General features: G+C 41.8%; 1 pseudogene; it reads right to left on the bottom strand.

Annotated features, from left to right (window-relative positions):
• Positions 1 to 6,584: 6,584 nt before the first annotated feature.
• LOC130484201 (zinc finger BED domain-containing protein 5-like) lies at positions 6,585 to 14,808 on the bottom strand (annotated as a pseudogene).
• Positions 14,809 to 24,267: the final 9,459 nt, after the last annotated feature.

Genomic DNA, 24,267 nt, shown 5'->3' with positions numbered 1-24,267 from the left:
GTATTTTATGTTCGTATACTTCTTAAACATACCGCTGTATGAAGCAACTGTGTAAGGAAAGAGAGGAATGCAAAGCAGCCTAGCAAAGATGTGTTGTGTCATCACTCCTCATTCACAAACCCATACGATTGTTTGTCTCCAAAGTCAACCAAGGCGCCTTACAAAATGCAGCCATTCTCTCTCTAGGCCTCTTGAAACAAGGATCTGTGGATACCGCTTGCTTTGAAGGTAGAATTGATAGGGAAAACCTGCAACAACCAATCACACGGCTGGTAAATTAAAGGCATCATGGTAAATTCTTGAAGAGTATGCAGTTGTGTTCTGGTTCTGTTTAAATGTCTGTTTAAGGAGCCAGCATGGTGTATTGGTTAAGAGCAGCAGTTTGGGGCAGTGGACTCTGATTTGGAGAACCAAGTTTGATTCCCCACTCCTCCACAGGAGCAGCAGATGCTAATATGGTGAACTGGATTTGTTTCCCTACTCCTACACATGAAGCCAGCTGGGTGACCTTGGGCTAGTTGTACCCTCTCAGCCCCACCTACATCACAGGGTGTCTGTTGTGGGGAGGGGAAGGGAAGGCGATTGTAAGCCGGTTTGATTCTCCCTTAAGTGGTAGAGAAAGTCTTCATATAAAAACCAACTCTTCTCCTCCTCCTCCTCCCCCTCCTCTTCCTCTTCAAATAATCTGTCAGCATTAACTGTGTAAAATGGAAGTGGATGATGAATGTTTTGCTGTAATTTGAACACATATGAAGCTGCCTTATATTGAATCACACCATCAGTCCATCAAGGCCCATATTATCTACTCAGACTGATAACAACTCTCCAGGATGTCAGGCAGAGGTCTTTCACATCACCTACTGCCTGTTTTTTTTTAACTGGAGATGCCAGGGATTGAACCTGTGACCTTCTGCATGGCAACCAAAGACTCTTCTACTAAACCACAGCCCTGCCCTTTCTGTAAAGTGTTATTATACCCAGTAGTGTGCTTATTGGCCCTCTTCCTTGATTGGGTGTGAGCTTATATGTTTATATCTTGTTATTGGTAAATACTTAGTGTTATTAAATATAAATATATAAAAAAATGTTACTTAAACATTTTAATGCCAGTGTTCATCACCTTGTGGACCCTATTTGGGTTGAAAGGCAGCATATACATGTTTCAAATAAAATAAGTAATAAAATAATTTATTTTTATTAATAATTTATTAATTGTTTAGCTAAGAAGTCTGCTTTTAGTCTTTCTAAAAGACCTATTTGTGGAATATGTTGTTGAGAGAAAGATTGAATCTGTTAGGACAGTCAGTGCGGTCTTCATTATTGCTTTATTATGATCCTTGTCTAGTTTAAATCTGCAAAACACTAGAGAGAAACAGTGAGAGAACATTCCATTCTTGCCTGATATCCTTGAATGACTCTGTGAAGAGGAGAATAAGCACCAATGTATACATGTCCAGCCTACACTGGGTGGCTCTCTGCTTCTAATGCTCTCCCAGCAGCCTCGTGTTAATATAAAATGGATTGAACTGTAAACAGTGTTTTCATCTTGTAAGCTGCTCTGAGCCTGGACTTGGCTGGGATACAGTGTGGTATAAATTCTAAAATAATAAAATAAAAATAAATAAATCTAGCCAATGTAGAACTGGGTATAATCTGCATATTGGTTACACCACAGCCCAGACTGCCTGATGACCTCTCCCAGCAGCCTCATGTATATATTAAATAGCACGGGAGATAAGATTTAACCCCTTCCAGTAGTCAGGTTATGTCATCTCTGCCTCTGCTGGGCCTCCTTTGGGGTACAAAAGCAGGAACAGTTGGGTCACATGATTCCACATTGACTTCTTGTAGCACAGGGTTTTCACCAGGTTTGGGTAGAGAGGGGCAAAGAAATTTCAGGAGGGAAAGGATTAGGGACATTATTGTGGAATAATCACACTGAGCAAGAAGAACGGGTAAGTTGGCTGCCCCTTCCCTAAAGGCACAGTTGCTGTAGCAATTGCTCTCTGAGGGTGCCATTTTAATACATAAAAATTATATAAAGCTTTAAAGTGTTCAAAGTATTTCACATAATTATCTTAGTAACACTTTCAATGCCTTTATAAGAAGCTCAGTATTAGGCTAAGGGGATTAGACTGAGATAATTGTTAAGCATCCCTGGTATGTTTAATAATAGTTTACGCTGATCTGTATAATGCTGAGCAATATGTATTCTAAAGATTAATCTTAGAACAGGATGATGGGAGGAATCCTGTGTGTTCTACACTGATTGGTTTATAGGAGGTGTGTACAGTTTTTCAAATCCAATTTTGCAATACATTCCTGCACTGTTTTACAGTATTTATTACAGAGTTTTTCCTCTTAGAGCTCATCTAAACAATACAGGTGATGTAAGCTGTGTTCAGATGTTCCTTACCCATCTCACAGCCACACATACTCTTGGGGACTGACCTTTAAAAACTGCTGGGTCACTTAGTGCAGCTCCAAGCATTTTCCCTAGTGGAAACAGCCATGGGGGGCCTGTTTCCCCCTCCTTGCGATGCACATATTCTTGATACATGGAGCCTGAGGAAAGGTCAAATAGCTCCCCCCCCCGGTGGCCATTTCTGCTAGGGAAAATGCAGCAGGAGGGAAATAATAATAGAATCATAGAATTGGAAGGGACCATCAGGGTCATCTAGTCCAACCCCCTGCACAATGCAGGAAATTCACAACTACCTCCCCTCCACACCCCCAGTGACCCATACTCCTTGCTCAGAAGATGGCCAAGATGCCCTCCCTCTTATGCTCTCCTCCTCCCTCACAGTGTTCAGAGATGCTCCTGAGCAACTCACCAGTTTTGAAGGATGAGTCCCAAAGAGTGTATGTGATGGATTGTTGCTACCTCCGACATGGTTTACATCACCTGCATTGTTTAGGTGCACCATTATGCATCAACATATCCAATAAAAACAAATCTTTCAGAGTCCCCCCAGCATACTAATGTATTCGCTGATTTGGTCACTATTCACCTATATCTTTGATATATAACAGTATCTATATCATGGTAATGTGTTCAGACTGGAGGAGCATGTACACAGTGAGAAAATCAAAGACCACATTTTTTGAGCTTTCAGTTTCTACTGTTAACCTGAATAGATAAGTGCGAGAGATAAACGCTGTTACTTTGTCCAGTCTCAGTCTTATCACCAAAAATGAAGCCATCTTTTAAATGCTGAACATTTAACATCAAAATGATTTTGCCTTTTAATTGTATAATTTATCACCTGGAGACCTGTATGTATGATTAGGTGAGGAAAGAGAGATTCAGAAAATTATAAACTTCAATGGTAAATGGAAAGTTAAAACTGTAGGCTTCATCTAAAGCTAACAGAGAGCAAGAGCACCATGGCAACGGGGACCAGAGCAACATACTCTCAGTAAGAGCTTTTATTCCCCACAGGGTGTAAGACATTGCTTTCCTAATCGCAGCATGTAAGACAGAAAAAAGTTCTTTGTTTTTATTTTATGATTTTCTACCGTGTTCTGAAATCTCCATCCTACCTACCTTATGGAATATTGATATGGTGAAAGAGTGAGCAGCAGTTAAAAAGTGCTCATAAAAATGTAGAATTCAAATAGGTAATTATACTAAGAAAATTACCATCATATGACCGTGCTTTATATATATAAATAGTTACTTACAGAGAAGGAAGTAAGCAAACCTCAATTCTATCTTCCTGAAAAGAATATGTATGACAAAGAGAAAGCAGGATGGTGAAAAAAGTGTCAGGTAATTTGCAGGAAAATACAATGGAGAAAGCAGTAGCATTCAATATCCTATGTTTATATATTAAAACTCGGGTATGGGAAACAAACAGGATGAACTCAAAACATGTATGCTGAGAGTAAGTATAATCTGATAGGTGTCACTGAGAGTTGGTGGGATAAGATTCATTAACTTCTGGCTGGTCAAATAGACTGTATTAATAAACTTGACTTGAACTGAAGGATACACCTTTTTCAAAAGATAGACCCAAAAGAAAGGGAGTGGGGCAATAGCATTATGTATAAAGAATATATACACCTATGTGGAAATCCACAAAACTGAGAATGGAAGCCCTCTTGAAGATGTCTGGGTTGGAGATGTGAAAGCCTGGAAAAAGTTTGGGGAAAACAGTTTCCCCCAGGTTTTCTCTGAGGCCCTTTTTAAATTTTTTCCAATGGAAACATTGGAAATTGGGGGGCTATGAAATATTTTATCTTTTAGAATGAGTTAAAATGTTTTCAAAGACAGGGTGTACATGCTGTAGACACATACAGCTCTTAAATCCAAGATGTATTTCTGCACCTAGAAGGATACCTAATTTTCATGAGGGGAGCATGCGGGACTTCCATTGCTTCTCAACTGTTGTCCTGACTCTTCCTTTGTGTTTGACCTTTTCACCTCTCCCTCAAATAGGGTTGCCAAGTGCTCGGTGGTGGTGGGTAAAATCCTGCCAATCCACCAGGCTTCCCGCCAACCAGCTGAGGGCCGGCGGGCACCGCGTGCACGCACGCACACACAACGAGCAAAAATTAAGGTACATGTGCTAAGTTAGCAAAGGGTGCATTAGCTTGCAGTTTTCTCTCAAGCACTGGATATATTTTCAGTTTTGCTTGTAGAAAACAAAGGCATTTATAACTTTTAAATTCTATATATATGTCATATATTGCAATTTTATATGCTAAGTAAATTTAGGTTTGACAGAGCAGTAAGTATTGCATATATTTCAGCTTGTCCCCAAAATCCCTCCCCCCAAGGAAAAAAACTGTTTGTTTTTTCCTGTGGCTTCAACATTTCTGGAAATTTTCCATTTTTAGTCTTGGTAAAGATAAAAGGAGCAATAAACAAAAAGTGATATCACTGTGACCGTATGCTACAGACTGCCGCCCAACCAACTGAAAAATAGGACTGATACTTCCTTACAACAAATAAAAAAATCTCAGAGAGGTAAGGCAAAGTGGACAGTATCCAAACTGCACAGAAGTTTTCCCACATTGTTCTCCATTCCTTCAACCCTTTCTGAGTCCCAGAAAGGTTATTCCTAGGGATACAGCCCTGTGGGTTGGTGGGCTGAACCAAAAAAAGACTAGATGGTGAAATCAATCTATTTCCTCAGTCAAGCTGTGTTTATGGAAGAGGAAGGAGATAAAATTTCACCTTCTTGCCCCAACCCAAGGAGCTATTCCTCCCACAACCCTGGGAATTATCTTTGGAAGGAGCTGTAGGGCAGAGAAGAAGCAGAAAAACTGTGTTGTGTACACACAGTTGTAGAATATTGACCACTAGTGACAGAGGTCTTGCCCTGACCTGGATGGCATAGGCTAGCCTGATCTCGTCAGATCTCAGAATCTTAAGCAGGGTCAGCCCTGGTTAGTATTTGGATGGGAGACCACCAAGGAATACCAAAGTTGCTATGCAGAGGAAGGCACTAGCAAACCACCTCTGTTAGTCTCTTGCCATGAAAACCCCAAAAAGCGGTCGCCATAAGTCAGCTGTGACTTGACGGCACTTTACACACACACACACACACAACAGAGGTCTTCAAGTATCCTGACATCTACTGGGAATCTAACTCAGCTAGGTACAAGGGGCCTAATAAATTCTTGCCTTGCAGACCACTTCCTGAAGGTGAATGGGCATCTATTATTCTAAACTTAATCTTTACCAGCATGGAAAAACTGACTGCTGAAGAGAAAAAGGCAGGAGTGTTGCGGGAAGTGACCATGTGACCTTGTAGTTTGTGGTAGCAAGGAATGTGAAAAGCGCCCATAGTCAGATGCATACCTGTGCATTTAGTAAAGCTGGTTTCCAAGAATTCGAAGAAAAAATAGACAGGATCCCTTGGGTTGAAATCCTGAAGGAAAAGAACTCAAGAGGGATGGGAAAATTTGAAAAGTGATATACTTCAAGACCTGGCAAAAGCAGTTCTATCACAAAAGAATTGAATCCTTTTGTAATATGTATCTTTCCGTTTTATTATGAACCATACAAAGAGACTGATACTGGGTTAATAGCACTGAGTGCTGATTTATACAGTATATTTTCTTAACAAGGTATGACTTAAATAGTTAGGTTCCATTTCCTGCATAAAAGTATTATTCTGAATAGTGGTTTGCATAACCCCCTAAGGAAGATAAAAACAATACAATTCAGTTACAATTAATTGCACATTTATTCAAAATCCAATTAAAACTTTTTAGTTTATTTTTTAATGATTAACTTGATCCAGTGATACCAGCTTTTCAAAATCTAATAATCATTTAACAAGAATCTTAGATACCACACTTACAGAGCAACCTGAAGAAGGTGCTGAATGGCCATAGGAGCCAGCATGACCCCTACCTTAGGGCCAGGGGGAAAATTCAGCGGCCAACCACCCCCTGCCCAAGGTTGACACACAAGATGGATCCCAAAACTCTCGGAGAGGCCTCCATTTTGTGGGGAGCATTGTTTTGTTCTTATGCCAGTCTTTGGTCCTTGTGCCATCATGGCACCCCTTAGAGGGAGGAGGGGTCCGACTGCTTATATAATGACAGTGTGTAATGACTTGTGCGGGCAATCACTGAGTTTTTTTGCAACCAGATGTTGCTGATGAATGACACAGTGAATAGTAAAGGCACCTAGCACTGTTTTTTTCCCAGTCAGCAACACACCCACGGTAGCAACCAGTCATTCATGATGCTCCATCAATTGCACAAGCAAGTATGTTAGTAAATGGAGTTTCTTTGTCTTTGAAGAACTGCTCAACAGCATGAATTGTTGACTCTTCTTTAGTATCTGTTCCTGGTTGCCTTGCAAATAACTTTTGAGCCAAACTTTCATCTTTTATAAAGTACACAGAAGCGAGACACAAAGATTCATTGCCTGGCAAAATTGACTCAACCAGCTGTAATGTAAATTCCATTCTCCTTACTATGCTGCCCAACGTGTCTTCCACATTTTCAGCCATTTCATCTATATGCCTTTGCTCTGAATTGTTGCTGAGAGGAATCATCTCAATTGTATCATGTGGTGACTTATGAAAAACTACTCAGAACCTCACTAACTGCTGGTAGAATGTGTCCTTCACCAATTGAATGTGGCTTTCCCGACATAGCAATCAACAATGAAATGTTATATGATGCATGCAAACCATCACTGTTTTGCCATGACACTTGTTTGACAGTGTTGGCCACTTTTAAGACGTTTAAATTTTAAGAGTGACACATCAACTTTTTAATTCCATTTACTAATACTAGTCAATTTAAATCTCTTTCAAACTGCCCAGCCCAATTAAGAAACTACACAGCCTCCAAGACATATCTTCCCTGCCTCCAAACGTCCGGACCTTTCCTTATTTGGAAGTGTTTCCAGCCACTGGGAAACTGCCAATCAGGAAGGGTACCTGCTGGTTTATCTGGATTGTCCTCTCCTTTTACCAAGTCAGAAGAAAACTTTTTCAATTTAAAGCATTCTTTGACTTCACCATACTTCAGATATCATTATTTCTTTCAAACTCGCACTGGGGGCTTTGTTACTTTGTCAAATGATCCCTTGGTTTTTTGCTTATTTGGTTTACGAGATCAGGCACACAGCCAAGTATAAACTGGCAACTTCTAGAAGTGAGTGGTAGTGGAAGAAAAGGTTTCTTCCTTACACTCCATGTTAATTTGGCACCAAATTAGAGCATTGGCCCATTCATATGAACATGTGTCTATGGCACACATGTTTGGAACACACACAGTAATAGTCTTTAGGATGTCAAGACTTTTTGTAACAAAACACTGAAAGTTTTCCATACTAATTATGTAAGTATAGATAAAAATTGTATCGGGAGAGTAAAAAATAATAAAGGTGTCCTGATGGCCCGTGCCTGTCACACCAGACATTTATGTTGAGAACACCTTTAGTGCTCCAACTGGCCAATTTGCCTCACGATTTCAATTTCAGTTTCAATACCTTTATTAGCATACCATCAAGCAATCAAACAGAGTATAACCAAGCCACTATACATCATTTTACCTTGCCTATTAATTACATCACCAAGACATTTAGCCACAGATTCAATAATCTCAGAACTTCGGGAGGATAACAACAGGTTAATCTTACTATCATCAGCTTGATCAGCATAATTTGAGAGAAAGGGGTCTAAAAGGGCAGCACGAATTTCACAATGAAACTGACAATACAAAAGAACATGATCAATACTTTCTATCTTCCCCATAACACAGTTACACACCCTAGCGGAGTATGGAATTTTCTTATATCTCCCATACAAAATAGCAGAAGGGAGAACATTAAAGCGGGCTAGCATATAAGCTGTCCGAAGATGAGGAACAGTAAGACAGGAAAAGTACTCTGGCAGAGAATTTAATATCCCCCATCGCAATGGTGAACATCTACTAGAGGCTAAACTTCTAAGTTCTTGCATCTCCACATCAATGATTCTTTGCTTAATCAAGGCATATGCAGCTCTCTCAGAGAGAAGCACCGTATCCTCAACACTGAGCCCCAATGCCTCATGATTTCAATAGATATTTTACTTTAAAAAAATGGCATTGCTTTGACCACATCCAAACAAACTTGTGTGCCCCACTTTCTCCAAGATATGAACGCTGCTGGAGACCCTATCCCAGCAGGGATGCTAACTAGAGGGCCTGCTCTCTTGAAGCAGCGAGGGAGTCTGACATATGACTTCCATTAATGCTAATCTCTATGCAGTGAGAGCAAAGAGAGATTAGACTCCCATGGTGGTGCTTTCCAACTGAAATCCAGATTGTGAGGGAATCTGCACTGTAATCAAGAGAAACCATATAGTGTTCTTGTTTTTCTGCAGCTTGGAAATTAATTACTGGCAGAGGGAGGGTGCTTGTTCTAAAATAAAATCAGTTCATTTAAGGAACAGCCTGCTGCTCTCTGAAACTGTCTAGGATATTGTGTGAAGTATCAAAGAGCCAACTAAAGCAAGGACAGTTGGGCCGAGAGGGGTGATGATGATAAGCTTCCTGGAACATCTGGTCATTAATCTTAGTTTTAAAAGATTTTTGAGTATTGGCTAATGTGCCTGCTATTCCTATTCACGGTAGGAAAATATACAACACGGTGCATTTGGCAAGTTAATTGCCACTTGTTTCTTATAGTGGAAAGAAAGAAAGAAAGAAAGAAAGAAAGAAAGAAAGAAAGAAAGAAAGAAAGAAAGAAAGAAAGAAAGAAAGAAAGAAAGAAAGAAAGAAAGAAAGAAAAAGAAAGAGCATTTTCTAACAAAAAGAATTCTGCAAAAATACCACAGACTTTGAAAAACAATAACATTCAGGGTAATAGTAAATGTCAGAATTTCTGTGCAATGTATTTTTGCCTCACTTTCAATTGTTTTATAAGGTCAGAAAACTATCTGATAGCTATTAATATTATTATTTTGTATGTGAACATCTGAAGGCCCCAATAAAATTCTCAAACTGGTTTTGTGGAAATATCAGGCCAAGACAGTAGACTAACATCAAGAACCAGTAATAAGGAGTGCAGTGAATCAGGAGAAGTCAGGAAAGAACTGAAAAAATTAGCAACCCAGAGTTAAGTTCCGCTATATCACTCATTTTGCCATTTCCATATCCAACCTAAAGAGTGATAACCAAGAACCTAGACCCAAAGCAGAGACTTTCAGTGTTGTACATTATTCTAAGTCATCAAGCAATTACTGTTTTTCTTTTTCACCAGAGCCAGTATCTACCATCCTCTATTCCTCCCTTCATCCAGCCATCCTGGAAGGTGGTGACAGGTAATTGCAGGAGCCACAGGTATGGAAGTGTTGGAGGAGGGGGGTAGCTGTCAGTGGAAGCTTCTTTAGCCAGGCAGTCTACTTCTAAGTTCTATCTCGCTTCCTTGGTTTGTGCTTTTTTGATGCCCCTTTACATGACCAATCCACAGTTTTAACTTCCAGTTTTTTATGAGCCCTGCCACATTTGTCTGAGTGAGAAACTGGACGACCATTGGCCCCACAATTGTACCAGATCCCTCAATAAACTCTATATTCCCTTTAAAATCAAGTCAGGCAGTATGTACAGAAGAGATAATGTCTAAAGAAAACCACTAAGCTGGAGAGGCTACAGCGGAGCCAGGCACAACCAGAGGCAAATGATCAGAGGCCAGGCAGCGTCCACCTGCTTCAACGGCTGCTGGTCCACCTTACCTGTGCTACATTTCTGCTATTTTAGTTGGCCTTGCTGACTTGCCTTCCTTAGTTCACAAAGCTGAGCAATCGTTTGAGAGCCCGTTACTGGGCAGGAATTGCATAACTGCTGCCCAAGGCACCAGAGGGTCAGCAATGGAGCACTTTAGGATGGGGGGGGGAGAGAAGACAGGAATGGGAAAGAAGAAAGTCCTGGACTCAAAGCCAGAGCTGAGTTGCACATAGGGTTGCCAACCTCCAGATAGGGCTGTTGATTCGTTTTGGCCCGAACTGAAAATCAGCCGAATTTCCCCTGATTCTGTGGTTTTTAGTTCGGGAGGAACCGAACTCAAAACTGGCGGGCAACCGGGGAGCCGAATTCAGCGAGTTTGGGAGTTCGCGAATAAATTCAGCAAATTCGGGGTCGTCAGTAAGCAGCATAACCGTCAGTAAGCAGCATTCTCCTCCCCCGGCCAATCGGTGGCCAAGCTGGGTCTTCTTCTGGCCAATCAGTCAGGATTGAGTACTGGAGGAATCAGCTGATGTGCGGCTCGGCCAGGGAGAGAGAGAGAGAGAGAGAGAGCGAAATCCTCGTGTGTGTGTGTGGGGGGGGGTGCTTGTGCACATTGGCTCCTTTCTGTGGCTGCAGGGGGCGAATTTTTTGGGGTACAGACACAAAACTTTCAGTGGAGCTTCAGATGAAGCTTCTTAAGATACCCCCCAAGTTTTGTAAACTCAGGTCAGGGGGTCTCGAGATATGGGCTCTCCCCCTTTTCCCTCCCTCCTTTTTTCGATTTATGTGGCTGCAGGGGGCGCTTTTTATGGGATATAGCCCCCAAACTTTCAGAATAGCTTCAGACAATCATTCTTAAGATACCACCCAAGTTTTGTAAAGATGGGTTCAGTGGGGGCAGAAATATCGCCTCCCCCCTTTTCTCTTTCCGTGGCTGCAGGGGGCGCATTTTTGGGGGTGCAGATCCCAAACTTTGAGCGGAGTTTCAGACAAGTGTTCTTAAGAGACCACCCAAGTTTTGTGAACATTGGGTCAGGGGGTCCCGAGATATGGGCTTTCCCCTTTCCCCTTTCCCCTATTGGGATGAATGGATCAGCCGATCCTGTGCATCTCCAGAGCAAAACATCCCGTGCCTAATTGGAATCATATTGGATTACAAGTCCTCCCCAGCCCCTCCTGATGGAACAGAAGACAGCCACAGTAAGACCCCTTTGGGGGCTTTAATCTATAATTTTTCTCCTGTGTATGTGTGTGTGTGGGGGGGGGGGAAGCAGAGTCTGTGTGTGTGTGGGGAGGGAGCAGTTTCTGTGGGTGGGGGGGGAAGCCAAAGGGGGCTTTCGTCGGTTCTGCCTGGGGTGTGTGTTCCCCCTCGAGTCTCTCGCTCCCTGGTTTGAGGGGGGAGGTTTCAGTTGTGTGTCTTCTGGTTTTCCCTGTTGCAAAGGTGTTGTTTTACAAGGTTGTGTTGCCTTGCAGTTGCTTTGCAAACGTCTCAGCTGTTGTCGGGGCTGGGAGCTTTGTGCATGGGCGGCAAGCTCTGCTGAGAGATGCACATTAAGGGTGGGGGGACCCCTTTCAGGGCCCGTATCTCAGCCCCCCCTGACCCAATCTTTACAAAACTTGGGGAGTCTTTCAATAAACGTCCTTTGAAGCTCTGCTGAAATTTTGGGACCTTTAACCCCAAAAATGCCCCGCCGAGCCGCGGAAAGGCACAATTGTATTTTTAATGGCTTTATTCGGCCGAATTTTTTCCCCGAACTTTGAATTCCCGCCGAATTGAACGGACCCGAAGTGGGGGAGTTCGGACTTCGGCATATCCCGAATCTAAATGGGCCAAATTCGGCCGAATCCGAACTATACCGAATTTTTTAAAATTCAACAACCCTACCTCCAGGTGATGGCTGGAGATCGCACACTATTACAACTGATCTCTAGGCAACAGAGATCAGTTCACCTGGAGAAAAATGGCCATTTTGGCAACCGGACTCTATGGCATTGAATTCCCTCCCCTCTGTAGTCTTCCTCAGGCTCTACCCCCAAAATCTCCAGGTATTTCCCAACCCACAGCTGGCATCCCTAGTTGCACAGACAGGAAAAAGTAATGGCAGCTATAGGAGGAGTTGACAGGAACTTAAGTTATGAGTGGAGATAGAAAGTGGGCTTCCCTATCTCATTTATATTTCAGGATGGATCTCCCTTCTGTCTTACTCCCTCCACACTGAATCCACAATATCTCTCTCCTCTTCTCCATGACAATTTTTTGGCCTCCTTTTGTGTTGCTCGCCTTGTCTTCCCATGCAACAGCAGAGCTACTGCTCCCGGCCCGGTCCTTTATATTATCCCTCCCCTTTGCTGTCATAGGAAGTTGGAGCTTGAACCTCATAGAATCATAGAGCTGGAAGGGACCACTAGGGTCATCAAGTCCAACCCCCTGCACAATACAAGAAATTCACAACTACCTCCCCCCCACACATCCAGTGACCAGAAGATGGCCAAGATGCCCTCCCTCTCATCATCTGCCTAAGGTCACAGAATCAGCATTGCTGACAGATGGCCATCTAACCTCTTCTTAAAAACCTCCAGGGAAGGAGAGCTTACCACCTCCCGAGGAAGCCTGTTCCACTGAGGAACCGCTCTAACTGTTAGAAAATTCTTCCTAATGTCTAGACGGAAACTCTTTTGATTTAATTTCAATCTCTACTGGAATGAAAGAGAGAGAAGTAGAAACTAGAATTCTTATGATCCAAGAAGAAAGGAAGGGTAGAAAATGTTTTAATAAGTAAAATAAATAATACTAGGCTCCAGCATCTGGCTGCGGTGTTTTTGTGCCACTGCTTCAAATTTTCTGGGGTGAAAAGCAGTCATCATTGGTGTGTTGGTTGTTGTGTAGTTCAAATTCCACTTACCATATGTAAAATAACTTGATAATTTATCATCACTGATAGATCCAAATGGTCTTGTTAGTCATTCTTTTAGGAATTTTGAATTTAAGTCCACCTTGGCCAAAGAAAACAATATTTCTTAGGACTATTGGTCATTAGTCACATGTATCACTTTTGCCCTGATAAGCTATTTTACTTTGTCACTCAACACTATATACTGTTGAAAAACTCCTGCATGGAAAGAGAGTCAGCAGAGTGAACTCCATCCCTTTCAAAATAAAGATAGCCTTTAATTAATCATCACAGGATTTGTACTATACCACTGAAGACAGACTGTAAAGATACTTACTGGAATTATTGCCCCTTTTTGGACAAAAAGTTGGATTCTTCTGGTATTATAAATATTTTAGTAAAATATTTATAAAGAAGGTTGCCAAATGCATAAAGAAGGTTGCCAACCTCCAGATATTCGCTGGAGATCTCCTGCTGTTACAACTGATCTCCAGCCGATAGAGATCAGTTCACCTGGAGAAAATGGCCAGTTTGGCAATTGAACTCTATGGCATAGAAGTCCCTCCCCTCTTCAAACCCAACCCTCAGGCTCTACCCCCAAAATCTCCAGGTATTTCCCAACCCAGAGCTGGCAACCCTATACTGTAGATGCACACTGTAAATGGAAGGAAAACGTCATATGCTTCATTTAGTCCTTTGTACTTCACTTTTATCAGCCATCAGCTTGGCAACCCACCTACAAAGTTGCCAAGCTGATGGCTGATACAGTATGACTCACTGTAAGTCCTGACCCATCATACAAAAATCGGTGATAGAACTCAGTACTTACTCTAGTTGACTTACAGACACAAGAAATGCATGAGATGTGCAGCAATTGCTTTGTTGTTAGGAACAGGTGCAGTCAATCACATCACTCTTATGTGCAAATTATAGTAATCTGAGTGCAAGGAAATTGTCTTTTCCCTGCAATAAAAGCACCTGAAAGGAAGATGTAGACTATGTATAACAAATGAGTAACCATTTTTTGCACCCCAACAACCCTTTTAAACAAAATATTATAAAGTCCCTCAGTTAAACAGGCTTGGTTTTTCCTTACTATGCAAATTCAGCTTCCAAAAACTATTTAAAACCAAATCTGGTGGCTGTCAAAAATGACATAACAGAATTCTGAATTCATAGGTGGATGAGAGCTTTTTATAGTTTACCTACACAACAAACATATAGACGTTTTATACAGTATATCACAATTCCTTGCAAACATGGGCTTAGTAGGTACAGGCCCAGCTCTTAATCATAGCTGGTTGGGCACCAGAGCTCTTACTCTCTCCAAGAAATCAAGAAGTTAAGCTCATCGCTGGCCATGTATTGGTACAAACATCATAGTCCTCTATTTTCAGGAAACCACAGATCCTGTGCCTGGACCTTCACTCCAGGTGCACTTATTTTACTGGCCTAGGATTCACCAGGTGTTCCCTTTGGTCAATTTGCTGGAGGTTTAAACCTCCTCCAGTAATTGCCTGCCTTGGTTCTTCTCCATTGCCTTGAGTTTCCTAGATGCCAGAAATCTCTTCCCACGGACTCACAGAATGTTATAGTCTCTTCAAGGATATCATCATCTGTAGTGGCAGCACATCATCTCACCTCCAGTTACAACATGGTCACTCTTGGTCCTGGTGTGGTCACTTAGAGCTGAGACTACCACTGAGACCTCCCTCAAGCAGCTGCTCCAGATCATCGTTGCCACATCAGTTTGTGTCATGGCTCTATAGTGTTGTGAGAACAGCACAAAGTAGACACTTCTGTGCTTAACTATAGACTGTTTATTGAACAAAGTAACTATTTATAAGAGCCAGGCAAAACTATGAATATGTAAAAATAAATAAATCTATGCCTAAATTGATTCAGGGTCTAGCATACTTTTGGATGTTGCAAAGGATTGTTACAAGAAGCCAAAGCAGTTTGATTATGCTGGCTGATAATGTTGCAGGTTGCTGCAAAGCTGCAATAAACCAACAGGGCACAATTTCTACTAAAGAATCCTGAGAACTGTCATTTTCTGAGAACCCTCCAGTAATTCAGAGAAGCCTAGCTCCCTTCACTATAGTCCCCTAAGGAGAAAGAATGAGTGTTAAATCTGTTTATGTAATGCAGATATGTTCTTAGATTATAGAGAAGAAAGGAATAAAAATGGATGCTGTTGTCAGTAGGGCTGTCAAAAAAAAAATTCGGTACAGTTTGGATTCGGCCGAATTTGGCCCTTGTGGGTTCGGTACGTGCCGAAGTCCGAACTCCCCCACTTCGGATCCGTTCAATTCGGCGGGAATTCAAAGTTCGGAAAAAATTCGGCCGAATAAAGCCATTAAAAACACAATCGCGCCTTTCCGCGGCTCGGGGGGGGGCATTTTTTGGGCTTAGAGGTCCCAAACTTTCAGCAGAGCTTCAAAGGACGTATATTGAAAGACTCCCCAAGTTTTGTAAAGATTGGGTCAGGGGGGGCTGAGATATGGGCCCTGAAAGGGGTCCCCCCCACCCTTAATGTGCATCTCTCAGCAGAGCTTGCCGCCCATGCACAAAGCTCCCAGCCCCAACAACAGTTTGCAAAGCAACTCAACTTGTAAAACAACACCTTTGCAACAGGGAAAAACCAGAAGACACACAACTGAAACCTCCCCCCTCAAACCAGGGAGCGAGAGACTCGAGGGGGAACACACACCCCAGGCAGAACCGACGAAAGCCCCCTTTGGCTTCCCCCCCACCCACAGAAACTGCTCCCTCCCCACACACACACAGACTCTGCTTTCCCCACACACACACACACACACACACATACACAGGAGAAAAATTATAGATTAAAGCCCCCAAAGGGGTCTTACTGTGGCTGTCTTCTGTTCCATCAAGAGGGGTTGAAGAGGACTTGTAATCCAATATGATTCCAATTAGGCACGGGACATTTTGCTCTGGAGATGCACAGGATCGGCTGATCCATTCATCCCAATAGGGAAAAGGGGAAAGGGGAAAGGGGAAAGCCCATATCTCGGGACCCCCTGACCCAATGTTCACAAAACTTGGGAGGTATCTTAACAACACTGGTATGAAACTCCGCTCAAAGTTTGGGATCTGCACCCCCAAAAATGCGCCCCCTGCAGCCATGGAAAGAGAAAAGGGGGGGAGGCGATATTTCTGCCCCCACTGAACCCATCTTTACAAAACTTGGGTAGTATCTTAAAAATAATTGACTGCAGCTATGCTAAAAGTTTGGGGGCTATATTCCCAAAAAAGCGCCCCCTGCAGCCACATAAATGGAAAAAGGGGGGAGGGAAAAGGGGGAGAGCCCATATGTCGAGACCCCCTGACCCAATGTTTACAAAACTTGGGGGGTATCTTAAGAACACTGGTCTGAAACTCCGCTCAAAGTTTGGGATCTGTACCCCCAAAAATGCGCCCCCTGCAGCCATGGAAAGAAAAAGGGGGGAGCCCATATCTCGGGACCCCCTGACCCAATGTTTAGAAAACTTGGGGGGTATCTTAAGAAGCTTCATCTGAAGCTCCAGTGAAAGTTTTGTGTCTGTACCCCAAAAAATACGCCCCCTGCAGCCACAGAAAGGAGCCAATGTGCACAAGCACCCCCCCCCACACACACAAGGATTTTGCTCTCTCTCTCTCTCTCTCCCTGGCCGGGCCGCACATCAGCTGATTCCTCCAGTACTCAATCCTGACTGATTGGCCAGAAGAAGACCCAGCTTGGCCACCGATTGGCCGGGGGAGGAGAATGCTGCTTACTGACGGTTATGCTGCTTACTGACGGCCGAATTTGCTGAATTTATTCGCGAACTCCTGAACTCGCTGAATTCGGCCCCCCCGGTTGCCCGCCAGTTTTGAGTTCGGTTCCTCCCGAACTAAAAACCACCGAATCAGGGGAAATTCGGCTGATTTTCAGTTCGGGCCGAACCGAATTGACAGCCCTAGTTGTCAGTATAAAAGAGACTTCAGCGCCTTGAAATCAGATCATATTCTGAGTAAAATGGAACAAAACTTTTTGTTAGCAGTTTCCCTAGAGATTACAGAATTAATGCCATTAAAAAGCATACATAAATTGTATCCTCACTCATTTCTGTAATAAAGAACAAGTAGATCTTGATTCATACATGTAAACAACCTAACTGAGGTTGTTATTTAAAGAACCACTGTTATAAATGATGCTCTTTTGGCCTTCAAATGACATTTATATGTATAACAAGTAGACAAGAAAGACAATAGTTCTGACAGGAGGAACAGTGATAATGCTTTGTTTGAAGGTTTTCTAAGTTCCAAACTGCTTATTTGCTCTTGATGCAGAGTTCTGCATAGAGCCATAAACGTACATTTAACTTGTAGCTATGATTATTACAGAATTCTTAAAGGTTAAGGCACACGTCTGACTAATCCCCCTAACCTTGATGACATTTGTTAGAATGGCAAAAAATAATGATCATTCCTTATAAACAAAATCCTACCTCTCTCCGCCAGCCCCAGAACTGAGCATGCTCATTGGTCTCTAGGAGTAACAGAATGCTGAATGAACCTCAATTGTAGTGGGGGAAGGAAGAATTTGGGAAAGAAACAAGAGAGTTTCCCAAACAACTCCTAGCAATTCATAGTATCTTCAAGGGGTAACCATTATAATTTCCCTCTTTCTCAATTTCAAGAAGGTATAAAGTGCTAAAAGCTCATTCATAATTGAAGCTAAATGAACCGGGAAAGGAGTTAATTATAGTATTTTCTCCAATCCTGATCAAATGTGCTTTCCCATAAACCACAGAGAAAAACCTAAACAGGATGTGCAAACTTGTGAGGTTTGCTACTACCAATGACAAGAAGTGTTAGAGTAGGACAAGCAACACTATGAGCTGCTGCACAGCCTGGCCCTTTCTTTAGAAGTCAGACAGAGATTTGTGCTTCTCTATGTGACATCCTAACCTGACTGGCCCAGGCTAGCCCCATATCATCAGATCTCAGAATCTAAGCAGGGTTGGCCCTGGACTTCTAGGGTTGCTATGCATTAGAAGGCAATGGCAAACCACCTCTGTTAGTCTCTTGCCTTGAAAATCCTACGGGGTCACCATAAGTCAGCTGCAACTTGACAGCACTTTACACACACACACACACACACACACACACACACACACACACACACACACGTGACATCCTGTCCTGACCTGGATGGCCCAGGCTAACTCGATCTTGTCAGATCTTGAAAGTTAAGCAGGTTAACTTTCTGGTTAGTACATAGATGGGAGGCCACCAAGGAAATCTAAGGTTGCTACTCAGAAGTAGGCAATAGCCAACCATCTCTGAATGTCTCTTGCCTTGATAACCCTAAGGGGTCAGCTGCAACTTGATGGCAAAAAAAGCAACATCCTGTTTCAAGAACTTTGTACATAGGGAGGAAAGAGGGACAGCTGGTAGGAGGTAGAAAGCAACATAACAATCAGGTCATTGATCTCAAGGGCAGTAGGAACCAGCCCAAAAATCCATCTCTGCTTCACATATACATACCACCAATCTCACTGCCTCGTCTGTCCTTAAGTACAAATCAGGCAGCTTAAAACATAAGGAAGTTAAAGAAAGAAAACTAAAAGAAGATAAAGGACACCAACCAGTCATTTGAATTTTTAAAACAGACAAGGCTATTATGTAACCATGCTCAGGCAATACATTAAGGAAGCAGTTAAAAGCTAAAAATAATTTTAATATAGAGAATATGTCTGTGGCAATTGATGATGAAGAAAACCAGCCGTATGCATCATGCAACTCCAATCTAATGTTTTAATATATAGTAAAAGCTTGTTAGCTGGTATCAATGAGGAGGAGGGGTAGCCAGTTAATCTAATGGGCCAGGTAATAGAGCTTTACTCTGATAGTTGCTAAAATTGTCCTGCTTGCAGAAACGAACTAGACAATTAAAACATTATTAAAGCAGTGTATCCACAATTTATAAAAGCAAAGTAGATTCTGTGACAGACTAACTTTATCTCACTTTACTCACCAACATCACTCAAGGAAAGTAGCCCCAGTGAGACATACAGGAGGGTTGGATTGTCTTGCCCAGTGAGACATAGCTATGGGTCATTTCATGTTGGCTCAACTGCTACCCAGCTGGTCGCACTATGCTTTGTGGCTTCCTACCTCCTGCTCCCAGTTGCTGGTAGGTTTGGGCTGGTCCTTCCACCCCAGGACATATTGGTAGCCACGGGTATACAAACTTGACTTCCACAAGCGCCAGAAATGGACACTGGATAGCTATCAGCATTTTTCTGATTAAATGAAGGAGGATTTGTACTGCCATCTTTGACAGATGCTATTTAGCAGAGTTGTCCAGATAACAAAGTGCCAGATAGCACAGCTTTGACTGTAATATCACCATTAACACCATCACATTCAGAGGAAGGTTTACAAAGCAGTAGCACATTATCTGATTCATGTTTCTTTTTAAGATTTAGCCTCATGACCCCAAAACATAACAGATTTTGTCTGGTATCCTGATTTTTTAAGAAATGTTGAAACTACCAAAGATGGTGCTAAAATATGAAATGAAAGGCTTTGAATAAAACAGAACTACCCCTACATTTCTCATTAAATAAAATGTATAAGAAACAGCTACAAATAATTTTTGTTGTGGTGTGCATATCCCATTAAAAAAAATCACATTGCCAGTGACAATGACAGAAGCTGAAAGAAGTTTCAGCAAGCAATCGTCAGAAACTTCAGGCTTTTTACTAATAGGCCTTTTGTCTATAGAGATAAATTTTGAGACTACACAGACTGTTTTGTTTATTTTCATCTGGCAAGAGAAAATGGTTTGGGGAGATTGTCTGATGATATTGCAGTGAAAAAGGTCAGAAAAAATAAAGCTTTAAAGTTAATGTATCTGTTCATAAAGAAATAGATCTTGTGCAATACAATTGGAGCTGAACTATAATAAATGATACCTTTCCCACCTCCAACTGCAGTCTTTTATCCCAGCTGAAATTGTTCCCTGTTGGGTTGGTGGACTCCCAGAACTATCACGGGGGCCCAAGTGGGGACTGCAGTGAGAGAGGCTTTGGTGAAAATACCTCTCACCTTCTTCCATGAGCAAAAGTGCCTACTGCAAGCAGAAAAGGGAAGTTTGGATGCAAGCCAAAATGCTTGCAGCCACCCTGATCCTTTGGAACAAAAAAAAAGAGCAAAACATCAACAGGATATTGGTTCTTGTAGGTTATCCGGGCTGTGTAACCGTGGTCTTGGAATTTTCTTTCCTGACGTTTCGCCAGCAACTGTGGCAGGCATCTTCATTACTCTTTCTACACCCTTGACACTGAGAGACACTGTCCTTCAGTGTTACTACTCTGAAGATGCCTGCCACAGTTGCTGGCAAAACGTCAGGAAAGAAAATTCCAAGACCACGGTTACACAGCCCGGATAACCTACAAGAACCAATGAACTCTGACCGTGAAAGCCTTCGACAATATTATCAACAGGATACTTTATAAAATAAATAACAAACTTTGTAGGACTCTTAATTGGGCTACATGTTAAGTTTAACAAAAATAGCAAAAGAAAGAAAAAAGAAAAGAAAAGTTTGTGTGTGTGTGTGTGTTCAGCTCATGATAGAAAAGCCCCAATGTGGGTCATGATATAATTTCAGAATTATAGAAAATGTGATTTCAGAGTTAATATCATTTTCTTTCCTTCATAGTTTATGAGATTGGATGTGTATATCTATATGGGACAACATCATGGTATAGGTAAAATATCCCTTATCTGGACATCCAATATCTGAACGGATCGAAAAACTGGACCCTTCGAGCCAGTAAACAGGCAGATCTGGGCTGCCTGCTTTCAATGTTTCCTCTCACCTAAAAAAAAAAATGTATTCCTGAACTTAATATTTTGGTGGTTAGCAACACAAATCCGGGGGGGATGGGGGACAAACTGGAATAAAATGCACTAGTGCATAGAAATAGCATGGTTATAATAAATATCAAGGTGAATTCTAAACACTGTCACAAAAGGAAAATGTATTTTATGTTTCTTAAAGAGGAAATCTTTGAAATGTGAAGATACCATTTTAACATTTACAAGATTTTCTCTTTAAGAACCATAAAATACATCTGACTGGCATCTTTGGGATTTAGAAGTTGCTGAAACGCAGGAATGCTATTGAGGTATGTATAGTTCAATAGCTACTTATAATACTTGAAAGAGATCACCTTTTATTTTCATGCTGTGTAAAGCCTTCAAATGAAAAATGGAAGACAATGTGAACACGGAATGAAAAACAACAGATTGCTATGTCTGGGTGATACACCTGAACTGTCCATTTTTCCTCCCCTTTGTATCCACCTGTCAAAATGCTATCTGTTTGCAGGAGGATATATGAACGATCATCTGCAGAGATCCCAGAAGTGTGTAATCTCACAAGATTTCTACTGAGCATGCAACAGTCTTTCCAACAGCGGAGGGTACTGAGCTGCCTTCGTTCCTTCCCTGGTTCTGTTCTGTCAGTAGATGTGGGCACGCTGATTTCAGGAAGACATGCTGCCATGGTCAAATATTGGTTGGCTGCTTACTTATATGACTAACATGGGGGTATTACTGGAATATTGCTCCATAATTGATAGGTGTTGGCAATGTTGCTATAAGCGACAATGGTGTTGGTATGTTCTCAGCAATTTGGGTTGGGTCTGTTCTGGCATTTCTTTACTTTGTTGAGAAAGCATAGGATAGCAGCTACAGTAGCTGAGGCGGCTTCGTGCTGGCATCTAGTGTGAGACGGCTTTGAATTGGAATGCCTCTTTCTCAATTGTACTTGTTCTCTATTTGCTTTAATGGACTAATGGAATAGGAATTCTCTTGAAATACTCTACACGGTAAATATAATATCTACAGAGCCTCCTTTTATGAAAACAAGTAGTTGGATTCTGCTTAAAATCTCCATGCACACAAGGGGGCAAGTTTTGCTAACCTCCTTCCAGTGTATATCTTCAATCCTAACAAGCTATTCTTGGGGCGTCCTCCATCCCCCAGAAGCAGGATTGGGGGAGGGAATTTTGGACTGCAGTGGGAGGGACAGATTCACATTTCCACACACCTAAATCCTGCCATCTGCATAAATTTTAGGCAGGATCCAAGCCAAAATCTTTCAGCATTCCCTCAACCTCTTCTTCTGTGTTTCTTTTGTCTACAATCGAGACCCACCCTGAGGCTGCAAAAGGTTATCTCCTTTGGATCTTCTGATCTCATACATTTTTGCCCTTGGATACTGTTTCTAAATCAAATTGTCCTATGCAATTCAGAAGCCCTCCAGAATGATTTAAAACTGTGTCCAGAGGATGAAGATGAGAATGTGTTCCCTCTGATCATGCCTGCACTTACTGAATCTAAAAATGACCGTGGCACTGCTTGAACTATGCTACTTTTTTTTTTGCCGTCAAGTCACATCTGATTTATAACAACCCCGTAGGGTTTTCAAAGCAAGAGGCGTTCAGAGGTGGTTTGCCATTGCCTGCCTCTGCATCATGCCTCCGGTATTCCTTGGAGGACTCCCATCCAAATACTTGCCAGGGTCGAGGCTGAGAGTGTATGACTGGCCCAATCTCACCCAGAAAGTTTCCATGGCAGAGTGGGGATTCAAACCTGGGTTTCCCAGATCCTAGTTGAACACCTTAACCACTACACCATGCTGGCTCTCAGATTATACTACTATTACCTAGGAATGAGATTCTGGTGTGTTTATTTCCCAATTCCCACACAATCTGGTGGACTCAAGTTGGGAAAAAACATTTAAATGTGTTCACCGTTCCACCGAGAAGTAATTTTGTTAGCCTTAGTTCACCTGTGCTCGCATTCATTCCATAGCAGACTTATCATTTGAGATTATAAATGTCTTGTATATTAATTTGGCCGCTGTGATATAAGAGCAGATTTTGCTTATTTCCAGTGTTGTTATTTGCTTAGTAAACCATGGTGGCTATTGAAGGTCATGGAATGAATTGTGCCTAAGTACTAATGGAGGAAACATTGGCAGATCTTTATTTTATTCTTCCAGTGGTTAACATTTTGACAATTTCGTATGGAGCAGAAATGCCTCGGTCATTTATTTAAAACATCTTAAAGACAGTATAATGGGCAGTTCAGATATGCTAATATGCACAGATCATGGAATCTATAAAAACATGTTCTTGAAAGTCTGTACAATGCTTTCTAATTATACGATCTATTGCCAACATTGTATTTGGTGTAGAAGAAATGTATTGCAGCACAGAAGTGAATACTTCTTGAATACTTGTCCTGCTGTACCATTTTCTAAAACTAATGCCAGTTTTAGCATGTATTAGCCTAATGCTTCCTCTGGCATTCAACAAAATTATAATGGGGGAAAATCTTTAATATGTAATTCAAACCCATTAAAATTAAAGGGGGTTCTTTCATTGACTTGAATGGGATGGGGATAGCAGCAGCATACTTGTAGAAAGTACTCATAGAAATAGCAGCCAGGTTGTCAGAGACAGCACCTCTTCATTTTATGGACAGGTTTTATATACCTGGTTCTATCATCAGGAGGTAGTAGAAGTCTGCCTCAGATGGCTAGTTTTCAGTAAAGGGCAGCAAATTGTCAATTATAATACTTAGCATTTATATAGTGGTTTCAGTGTTCGAAGTACTTAACATATATTATCACACTAATAAAAGCTCTGTAAGGTAGATCAATATTATTATCTCCAAATTGTGGATGAGAGAATGAGGTTGAGAGACAGCAGTTTGCCTAAGACCATGTGGTGATTTTGTGGCTAATATGAGATTAGATACAAGATTAAGCCCTGACTGGATAGCCCAGGATAGCTCGATCGCATCAGATCTTGGAAGCTAAGCAGGGCTGGCCCTGGTTAGTATTTGGATGGGAGACCACCAAGAAGTCCAGGCACATGATACGGAGGAAGGCAATGGCTAACCACCTCTGAGTGTCTCTTACCTTGAAAACCCTACGGGGTGCTGTAAGTCAGCTGCAACTGGACAGCACGTTGCACACACACACATAAGATTAGAACTAGAACTCCCAGATCACAGCTCATTGTCTAAGCCACAATACTCCATGGGCTCTCATTACTTAGTTTATTACTTCTTTTTATAACCACCGGGGGATGATTTTAGGATTTTCTTTCTCAGAAGCAAA

Source organism: Euleptes europaea, chromosome 11, assembly GCF_029931775.1.
Source record: "Euleptes europaea isolate rEulEur1 chromosome 11, rEulEur1.hap1, whole genome shotgun sequence".
Lineage (NCBI taxonomy): Eukaryota > Metazoa > Chordata > Lepidosauria > Squamata > Sphaerodactylidae > Euleptes > Euleptes europaea.
The sequence above is the reverse complement of the archived record's forward strand: the minus strand, read 5'-3'. Positions and strand labels throughout refer to the sequence as shown.